Source organism: Bison bison, unplaced genomic scaffold, assembly GCF_000754665.1.
Source record: "Bison bison bison isolate TAMUID 2011002044 unplaced genomic scaffold, Bison_UMD1.0 scf7180017864038, whole genome shotgun sequence".
NCBI classification, from domain to species: Eukaryota; Metazoa; Chordata; class Mammalia; order Artiodactyla; family Bovidae; genus Bison; species Bison bison.
In genome coordinates this window covers 4,174,010-4,184,085 of record NW_011494610.1, presented here as the reverse complement: position 1 = coordinate 4,184,085, position 10,076 = coordinate 4,174,010, and the positions used below count along the sequence as shown (strand labels likewise).

General features: G+C 49.9%; 1 long non-coding RNA gene across 3 annotated transcripts in view; it reads left to right on the top strand.

The window, feature by feature from the left end:
- LOC104985079 overlaps window positions 1–5,772 on the top strand; it is a 22,986-nt gene extending 17,214 nt beyond the window's left edge. For all 3 annotated transcript variants that reach the window (XR_824829.1, XR_824830.1, XR_824831.1), the window contains 2 exons: window positions 4,033–4,124; window positions 4,242–5,772. This is a non-coding gene — a long non-coding RNA (uncharacterized LOC104985079). The remainder of the gene's footprint in view (window positions 1–4,032; window positions 4,125–4,241) is intronic.
- Window positions 5,773–10,076: the final 4,304 nt, after the last annotated feature.

The following is a 10,076-nucleotide window of genomic DNA, read 5'->3' as shown; positions in this document are numbered from 1 at the left end:
TCATACAGTTAAAAAAATTTTTTTTTTAATTTCCATTTTACATGTTTACATTTTCTAAAAACCAAAAGTGGCCACATAGTGTTTATAACCACCTTCTTTTCCTACTCAGAGTGTCAGTCTCCCATCTACAAACCAGTTGATCTCAGTAGCTACCCCACGTGAGGGTGAAGCAGGTGGCTGTGAAGATTACTGCCCAAGAAAATGGCCTATGGCAGATGATTGCCATTATTGCTATTTTTTTTTTAGAGTCACTTTTCAAGAGCAGCCCTGAGAGGTGGAGAGCATCATTTCCATACTACAGGGGCAAGTGGAAAGGCTGAGGTGAGAGCTGGCTGGGGAGAGAGCAGGACGCCATCCCCACCCCCACCCCCAGCCCCAGACTCTGCACCGTGAAACCTCAACCACATAGAGCCCCTTCCTCCCCAGAGAGGAAGTTGAGGCCGAACCCAGGGACTTGTTTTCAGTTGTTTTTTTCCTCTCTGCGATGTCGTTCGTTTTTTATGAACATCGCACTTATCTGATGTCACAGGTTGGGGGAATCCAAACCACAGATACAAATATGCCCTGTTATTCTTTGAAGGATTGTGCGGCGAGATAAGGGAGCTCGGCGCGGCGCGGCGGTGTTGGGGCCGGGTCGGGTACAGCGTGCAAGGAGGCATGGTTTGTTTTTGCAGAACTAGGAGCGTCAGTGTTTGTTCGGAGCCGTCAGCATCTTTGGTGGGAGCTTGGTCGCCGGTCGCCATCACCTGGGTCATGTGGGGTGTGCTTGGCGCTCACCCTTCCCGGGGCCAGAACAGCAGGTGGGGGCGCAGGGGAAACCCACAGGCATCATCGGGACCACAGCCTCATCATCTCCTGAGAATGCTGCTGAGAGCGCCGGTGGCCCAGCGGTGCCTGAGGCTAACACACACCGCTCCCTGCCATCTTCTGGTAGATTCTGAGTTAACTCGAAAATCCTGTTTGGTTTCCCTGTGCTTTTTGAGACTGTCACTCGAACACCTGAATCCCCTCTCTGACCTAAGCACTATGAGGCCTGCAAAACCCTGCTTCCTCCCTGGCCCCCGTCCGGAGTCTAATCCACATGCAGTCAGTGAGGTCCTGCGAACACCCAAGTCAGGTCACACCCCTCCTCTTCTCAGAGTCCTCCTGCAGCTTCCACTGCACCCAGGGTTGGTGCTAAGTGCTCTCGGCGGGTGGCAAGGTTCGGTCTGGCCTCCCCTTTCCTCCTCACTCTTCACCCCTCCCACTCCCTGCGCTGGCCTCCACTGTGCCTCTTTGGGCCTCAGGGCCTTTGCACTTACTGCTCCCTTACTTCCTTGACTGTGATACATTCTTATCAGAGAGACTGTCCTTGACTCCCACCAAAATGGTGTCCCTTTCCCCAAATGCCTACCGCTCACCCAGCTTTCTTTTTCTCCCCAGCCCTCTGTTACTCCCTGACACGTCAGATACATGTTCTTTTGTTTACTGTCACTGGACCTAAGTTCCTGGGGACGGCTGTCTTTCTCTGGTGCCTAGAAGCTTCCTGGCACATTGAGAAAGCTCAGTCATTTCTCTTCTTGTGTAAATAAATGCAAGAATCTTGGAGCCACCTGGAACTAAGCCCGGTGTTACGTGGCAGCCTGGATGGGAGGGGATATTGAGGGACAATAGACACATATCTATGTACGGCTGAGTCCCTTCACTGTTCTCCTGAAACTATCACAAAATTGTTAATAGGTTATACCCCAGTCCAAAATAAAAAGTTAAAAAAAAAAAAAAAAGAATCTTGGAGCCAACTACTACAGACCAAAAGGTTAGCTCAGGTCTCTAGGACAATGAAAACCATAAGGGACTTCAATCTTTTTTTTTTTTTAACTTAGCTTTTAAATTTTTTAAAAAAATATTTTATCTTTTGGCTACACCGTGAAGCATGTGGGATCTTAGTTCCCCAACCAGGGATTGAACCCATATCCCCTGCATTGCAAGCCGAGTCTTAACCACTGGACCACCAAGGAAGTCCCCATAAAGGATTTTAAAGTGGGAACTTCGATCGATTGGTTGGGAATGATCACTGAAGCTTCTGAGAGAGGCCACGTGCTCTAACTGTGGGACACACACCTCGGGGGGATGGCTGGATTGTGTTGGGTGAAATATAGACAGTACCAGGGCCTCCTTCATCTCAGGGGTTAAATCAGATGACACATGTACGATGCTCAGTCTCGTGCTTGGCACGTGGTTAAGTGCTCAGCAAACGGTCGTTGTTAAGTACCAACTATAGCACAAAGGAGAACACGGAGTCAGGTTCTTGGATTGAGTGACTGCACAGATGGGCATGCATGAGACCCAGAGTAAAGGAGGAAGTGTGGGGTATGGTTGAGGCCAAGGGCATCAGGGTCTGAGTGGGAAAGAGCTGAGAGCCCGTGAGAAGGGTCAGTGAACATGCCCACTTGGCAGGTGGACCCAGGGGAAATGCCAGGCCTGAGCGTACAGATCTGGGGATTATCAGTGCAAAGCTGGCAACTGAAGACCCGGGGCTGGCCCTAAAACAGAGAACGTGTGCAGAAAAGGAGTAGAGGTGACCAGAGAGCCTCAGGGGCCCCCGTGTCCCTCTTCTGCCCGGACTTAGCTCCTCAGGCTGCAGAGGGAGTGCTCTTCTTGAGAACATGGAGTGATAGCCCCCTCAAATTAAAGAGGGTTCTCAGCCAGGCAGGAGAGTTGACGCTGGCTGTGGTTGGGCAACTGGCAAGGTCTGCCTCACCTCTACTGACCAGAGACTTTTATCCACCCTCTTCTCTCCTCCCCTCACTGCAATCTCATTCCCGTCCCTGCAGGTATTGGTCGTCTACAGGTACAATAATGCTACATAACAAACCACCCCAACCTTTTATTCTCTTGAATGTGGAGGGAAGAAAGGATAGAGACAAGAAAACCGTAGGTGAGACTGAAAAAGAGAAGTCAGTGAGGTAGGTAACCAACAAACAGAAATGACGCTGGATCTGAGGAATTCTTCACTGTTCCCTGGATCCACGCCTCTTGACCTGTGACCTTGCGGTTCCTCCCACAAAAGGGGTGGAGCATATTCCCTCCCGGGTGACTTGAGTTCAGCCACAGGGTTTGTTTTTACCAACAGAATGAGATGAGAGTGACAGTGTGTCCGCAGGAGACTAGGCTTTCAGAGACCTTGCATGTTTCCACCTGGCTTTTACGCTCTGCCATCGCTGTAAAGAACCTGCCTGCAATGCAGAAAACCTGGGTTCGATCCCTGGGTTGGCAAGACGCCTTGGAGAAGAGAAAGGCTACCCACTCCAGTGTTCTGACCTGTAGAATTCCAGGGACTGTCTAGTTCCTAGGGTCGCAAAGAGTGGGACAGGACTGAGCGACGTGCACTTTCACTTCACCCTGTAAGCAGACACACCTGGTGACGTCTTTGGGTCCCAGAAGAAGGCGAGAGGCATGTGAGGCAGGGCAGAGTCCCATCTGCCAGGCCAGCCTAGGTCAGCAGACCTCCAGCAGAACAGCAGGCAGGTGGATGGGCCTAGCCAAGATCAGCAGAACCACCCCGACAGATCCACACCAGGCCAGCTGACCTGCAGCAACTCCATATTCAAGAGAATAAAACGTTTGGGGTGTTTGTTATGCAGAATTATCACCGCAGTAGATAATGATACCGTGAGAACAAAAGGGAGATTGCAGTGAATTGAAAGAAGAGGATGGGATTTTAAAAATTCTGATTAATCGAGGTATGGCAGACACTGTTGACTGTTTAGTTACAGCTATTGTCAACTCTTCTTGTTGGCTGAAAGAACCCTCTTTTGTCTGAGGGGGCATCGACCAGTGTACTTAAGTCAGGGGTCACCCTCCCAGCCTGAGGAGGGAAATCAGGTCTCCGGACAGAAGCCCACACTGACAAGAGAAGAGTAGAAAGGGGGAAAAAACTCGTGTGCTGGATAATGTCTTTGAGTCTTTGTATTAATGTCCCTTGAACAACTTGTGGCAGATACTGCTTAGTGTCTGCCCAATAGCCGCTCTTCCTTTTATCCTTGTTTACAGAACCCTGATTTTATTGGGATGGCAGTCAGCCAGCTAAAAGCTCTCAGCCTCCTGAAGTCCCTGTGACAGCCGGGAGCGGCTATGTGATCCAGGTATGAGACATGAATATTAAGCAGAATTTGCCAAGTGGGGCCCCTGGGAAAGCTTTTTGAAAAGAGACAAACATAACAGGTGCTCTGCTCACCCCTGTCCTCTTCTTCCGGCTACAGTGTGGATACCAGCTAGAGAGAATGGCCATCTTGCAACCACGACCAACCGTGAGGACAAGAAGGCCAAGTGAAGAAACAGGAAGAACCTGGGGCCCTGGTGGCATCACCGAGGCACCCTGGCAGCCCAAGACGCTTACTGTTGGGCTTAGTAACAGGAGATGATAGAACTTACCAGTGGTGAGATTCTTGCAGCTGAATGCATGCCTGCTGGATCCACTCCCCTGCCTCTGGATTTCTAAACTCATGAGAAAATACATTTCCTTAATGATTAAGCATTTTGCACCGGGTTTCCTGTCCTTGCAGTTGAATGCATCCTAGAGTATCCTGCATTTTGCAGTGAGGTGACTTCTGATAAATGAGATATGCCTGATCTTGGACTTGACCAACATGGGTGTTGGGGGCAGGGATCCCGCCCACGCCTGCTGGAGAATCAGAGGGTCAAAGAGAAGACTTCTGATATCCAGCGCATCTTTCTGCCAGAACCAAAAGGACTAAGGCCTCAGGGTTTACTTCGGCTTCAGATTATCTGTGAAGAGTTCTTACTGATTTGTCAGTTTGCTTATTTGTTTTTGAAGGAAGAAAGCTAAGGTTCAAGGAGACAAATTTACCACCTAAGGCTCTCAGCCAGAGCGAGGTCTGCTGGTTTCTGGGATCATCTTCTTTTTCCTCCTCCTCTCTGGACCCATGTCTTCCCATCAGTAGGATGAGATTAACTCAAGATCAAAGCTTTTCAAACGTTTCATTTCAAAGTGGGCAAAACCCTTTTACAGCTGAACTCTTACTTGTTGTCCCACTCATAAAAAAAGACAAAAGCAGCTGCTTGTCGTGCGGCGGGTCAGGAGCCTGCAGCCTCCTCCCCGGGGCCTGGGTCCACTGGCGTCTCACTGCCGCCCCGGGTTTGCAGCGGGCTTTCAGCAGACAGCAGCCCAGATTGTCCCGAGGCCTGCAGGAAAGCCTGAGTCCAAGAGGGGCATCTCCGATCTTTCAAACAGTGCTAACATGTATCGTGGAAGACAGTCATGCACACAGCGAAACAAAACCCAAACCAAAAGCTTTCGAACAGTGCAAACGGGACGAAAAGTCACCTTCCTTTCGTCTCTGACTTGCCACTCTTCCCCCAAAACACAGGGCCTTGTCCTCTGGGAGATGGTCTGTGTGTCTCCCAAGAGATGTATGTACACATACTGTCCCATCTTGCCTTACACACACACACACACACACACACGCACAGGCACACACACACTCTAGCATCCTGTAATCACTTTGTATCTTTTCTCAGTTAATGTTGCATCTTGGCAGTTTTTCCAAATCCGTACTCAGAGGTCTGCTTCATTCACTTCAGTGGTTACCTGATACTGGAATACTATTTAATTTAAAATACCCTTATTCTTGACTAAGACGTACGAACTACTGTGAAAGTGAAAGTGAAAGTGCGGGTCTCTCCGTCCTGTGTGGTTCTCCGCGACCCCACGGACCGTAGCCCGCCCGGCTCCTCTGTCCTTGGAATTCTCCAGGCAAGATACTGGCGTGAGTTGCCATTTCCTCTTCCAGGGGATTTTCCTTACCCAGAGATCGAATCCGGGACTCTTGCATTGCAGGCTGATTGTTTGCCATCTGATCCACCAGGGAAGCCCTACAAACCACTATGAATAGAATAAATAAGATATAAGGATATACTGTACAGCCAGGGAATATAGACAGTATTCTATAACAACTTTAAGTGGAGTATAATGTACAGAAATATTGAGTCTCTACACTGTATACCTGAAACTAATGTAATATTGTACATCAACCATACCTTAATTAAAACAAAAATAAGAAAAGGAAAAAACAAAGAAATGGGATACTAAAAACAAACGAAACTTTCCTCTTCTTGGATACTCAGGTTGCTTCCAGTCTTTTACTGTGTTAAAGAATCCTGCAATTTAGGTGGGAGGTGGGAGGAAGGTTCAAAAAGGCGGTGACATATGTATACCTATGGCGGACTTATGTTGATGTGTGGCAGAAACCAACACACTATTGTAAAGGAATCATCCTTCAAATAAAAATCAATACATTAAAAAAAGAAGAAGCTTGCAATGAGATCTTTAGTTCTTTATGTGCCCCTCTTGATATACATGTACTAATTTAGATACTTGTTCTCACACATGCGTGCTCTCTCCCTCGCTCTCTGCTTTTTTGCTTTATTTTTTGCTTATTTGTGTTTTCCAATTTTTATTCTATGAGCATGTCTCATTTGTGGAATAATTAAAAAGATATGTTTATAGGTCCAGGCCTCAAGCTTCAGCCAAGTTAGATAAACAACCCCACGCATAAGCACAATTGAGAAAGGAAAAAAAAAAATTCAGCCTCAGCTGCTGAGGCCTGTTTGGCTGGAAGGTTGCATATCTGGAGAGTTGTGTGCCAAGGCGCAGCACTGCCTGCCGAGACACGTCCTAAGTGTAGGGTCTGGGTTCTGGCTCATGCTGGTCGTTGACTTGCGGGTGACTCCAGGTAAGCCACTGAGCCCAGCTGTGCTGTCGGAAGAGCGTGTACTTTGTGACAGGCTCTCAGCTAACTGCGATATCGTGTCTGGGGAGGCTGGTATTATTAGCCCTACATCTCAGAGGAAGAAAAGAAACCGGGGAGATGAAGGACTTGCCAGTCTCCTCTAGGGCTGTCAAGGAACGACAGTCCACCCAGCCTGGGAGTCGGCTCCTCCCAGATCTTGCTTCCTCCCCTCTTCCCCTGCAAATACCGGTTCACCTTCAAGGACCATCAGCTCTACCTTCAGAATATCCATGTGTCTCACTGACTCCTCACCACGCAGCTTTCTAGACCCTCTGTGATCTGTGCCCCCCACCCCCGCCACCTTTCTCGTTTCACCTCCCACCCCACTCTTGCCTGGCTCTCTCTGCCCCCGTCACACCGGGCTTCACTCCCAAGCTCAGGGCCTTTGGGCTTGCTCTTCTATGGATTCTTTTCCTTCCCCGCAGGTCCGGGTCTAGGCTGAGGCAAGTGAGATGCCCAGGGTGAAAATGTTAAGGAGGTAACCTCCTGACCTGCCAACCGGCCCCTGAATGACCCTGAGACCAAGCTCCCGCTCTCATTGTGAACGCCGGATCACTAGTTTATCTCACCGGCTCCTGGCACTGCTTCTCAGACTTGGTTCTTCTCATCACCTGGGTTTTGCCTTAAATGACCCCCTCCCATCAGAAATACCCCCTTGATCATCTTAGTTGTGGGTATTCCCATCACCCTCTAGCCCGCACACTATCTCATTTTCATTGCTCTTCTTATACAGTCATTTCTTCTGTGCCTCTCTCTGCCCAGCAGGTGGTAAGCTCTGTGAGGACGGGAATCCTGATACTATCCAGTATATTCTCGATATGTCCCCAGCATCCAGCATTCAGTTTATAACAGACTCAGTAAAGAGCCCTGGGGTGAATGAATGAATGAGCCAGTTACAGGCAGAGTCAGGATTCCACTGGGTTTTTCCTGCCTCCAAAGTCAGCCCTCCCATCCGCAGCTGAGACTCAGGGTCCAGGGCACTCATGCCAGTGGCTCGTGTCATGGCCTGTCCTGATAGGAAGCCCGAGTCCCAAGGACAGGCTGCCGGAGGAAACTTCTAGGTGGGGCGGAGCTTGGCCGCCGTCAGCCTCAGGGCTTCACGAGGCCAGCTGCGCCCCTCCCCCCTCGCTCTAGTTTTTATTTTTAGAGGCGAGCTTTTGGGCACAGAGAACTCTCCTTAGGAAAAGCCCAGCAAGAGGACGAGGGAGGAGGTTTTGAAATCCGATGGGAAAGTAGGTCAGGCCGGGGTGCTGGCGGGTATCCAGACGATAAGGCCTGTGGAAGTTTAATAACGTGAGCGGTCGTATCCATGACATAATTCATAACTGAGAGGAAATAGCAATTAAGGGGCAATTGTGCAATGTGGAACAAGCCTCCTTCGCAGCTCATAAAAGCAGGAGGAGAGAGAGGTGACCCCGTCACTCCGGGGCAACTGGGGGCTGGGCTGGCAGTCTGCGGGGACTGGGCGCCCAGTTTCTACACTGGGGGACTTACACCCGCCTTGCCTCCCCGCCTCAGGCCTCAGGGAGCTAGGAGGACATGGAAGGCAGAGACTCCCTTCAGCTGGCACCTACTATGTGCCTGGCTGGGCTCAGGGCTGGGGTTAGAGCCGTTAACACGGCATTTTGCTGCGATTGAGAGATGAGGTTGCAGCTGCACTATTTTGATGCTGCCTTGTCAAGATGGAAAATTGCTTTATCAAGAGAACTGTACAACAGACACCCTGACACTTCTTCCATCGTCCCTTCCCCCGCTCCAGTTACTATGGATTTTTCGTTTCTCCTTTATTCATTCTCTGTTGCTTGATCTTTGCAGGAGCACTCGGCTTTTATAATCAGTTACGTACACACACACTCAATCCCCATTGGCACCTTTTCTCGTTCTTAAAGAAGCCAAGCATGCGCTCACCCCAGGGCCTTTGCACTTGCTGTGCCCTCTGCCTAGAATGCTCTCCCCCTAGAAGTCCCCAGAGCTCGCACCTCACCTTCTTCAGATCTTCACTCAAATGTCTTCCCTATGAAGTCTTAGCGGACCAGCGTTTTAAAGCAACAAACCCATCTGTTGTTCTCTATCTACCTCTCCGACTTTATTTTTATCTACAGCACATACACCAATTAACCCTCTCCATTTGCTGTTCATTTTTTTAATGCTTGCTCGGTCCCACTAGTGTGTTAGCACCACCAGCAAAGGGACTTTTGTTCATCTAGCTCTTGGCTGCAACCCTAGAGTCAGGAACTGTGCCTAGAACACTGTAGGTGCTCAGGAAATATTGCTGGATGAATGAATGATTAAATATTTGGTATGATTATCAACTGATCAAAAGGCTGACCATTTGCTGGTTTGGGGGCTGCCTCAGAATGCCTCCTGGGTCAAGCCCTTCTCAAATACAGCCGATGGGACTAGAGGTTGGGATCGCCAAGGCCGGTTCAGCTAGCCCAGGTATTGGCAACTGGCGCCTGTTCTGATTGGTCAGTGCTCTGCTTAAAGATCACACCTCCTCCCTCCTCATTGGCTCCTTCAAAGTTAAGATTCTAAATGCATTGATCTGCTGACCCCACGCATCCATGAACATTCTTGTGCAAGGGAGTGGAGTTCTGTATGCAAAAGAGGTTCCTTGCAGATTTTTTTCACAACAGTGGGCGTGCCTATGATGTGTGTGTGCGCACACACACACAGAGTCAGGAATACACTTGCTCCCAAGCACACATTCAGGCATACTCTGCGCTAGAGATGCAGACCTGGAGATACACACACACACACACCCCATGCATACGATTAAAAACACACTCCTTCTGTCATTCATACACTCCGACGCAGGCTCACATGCCCGAGCATGTTCGTACATTCAGCAATAGACGCGTCTCCCCGGGCACCCTCACTCAGAGCACACAGATACCTACTCATTCACACCCACACTCAGTCACACACACATGCACACACATACACACACTCATTCACCTTCTTAAAGCCATACATTCACATGCTTGCACATCCTTACACAATAAGCCAAATGCACACACAGTGGACACCCCACAGACACCCCAAGCCATGCTTCCTGGGGTGCCCACCCTTTCTGAAGGCCAAGGCCCCTGGGAGCCGGGTCTTAGCTGTGTTTAGAAGGGTAGAGATGGGCCACACGCCCCTGGATCTCCCCACCCTGACCCTAAGCAGCCCCGAAGCCTCTTGTCGGGAACAAGCCGAGCCAGGGCCAGCTCCGTAAACGGGGGTTGCGTGGTGCCTGCGTCGCCCTGACTGTGCCCTCGGGGCACGTCTGGCCGGCTCATC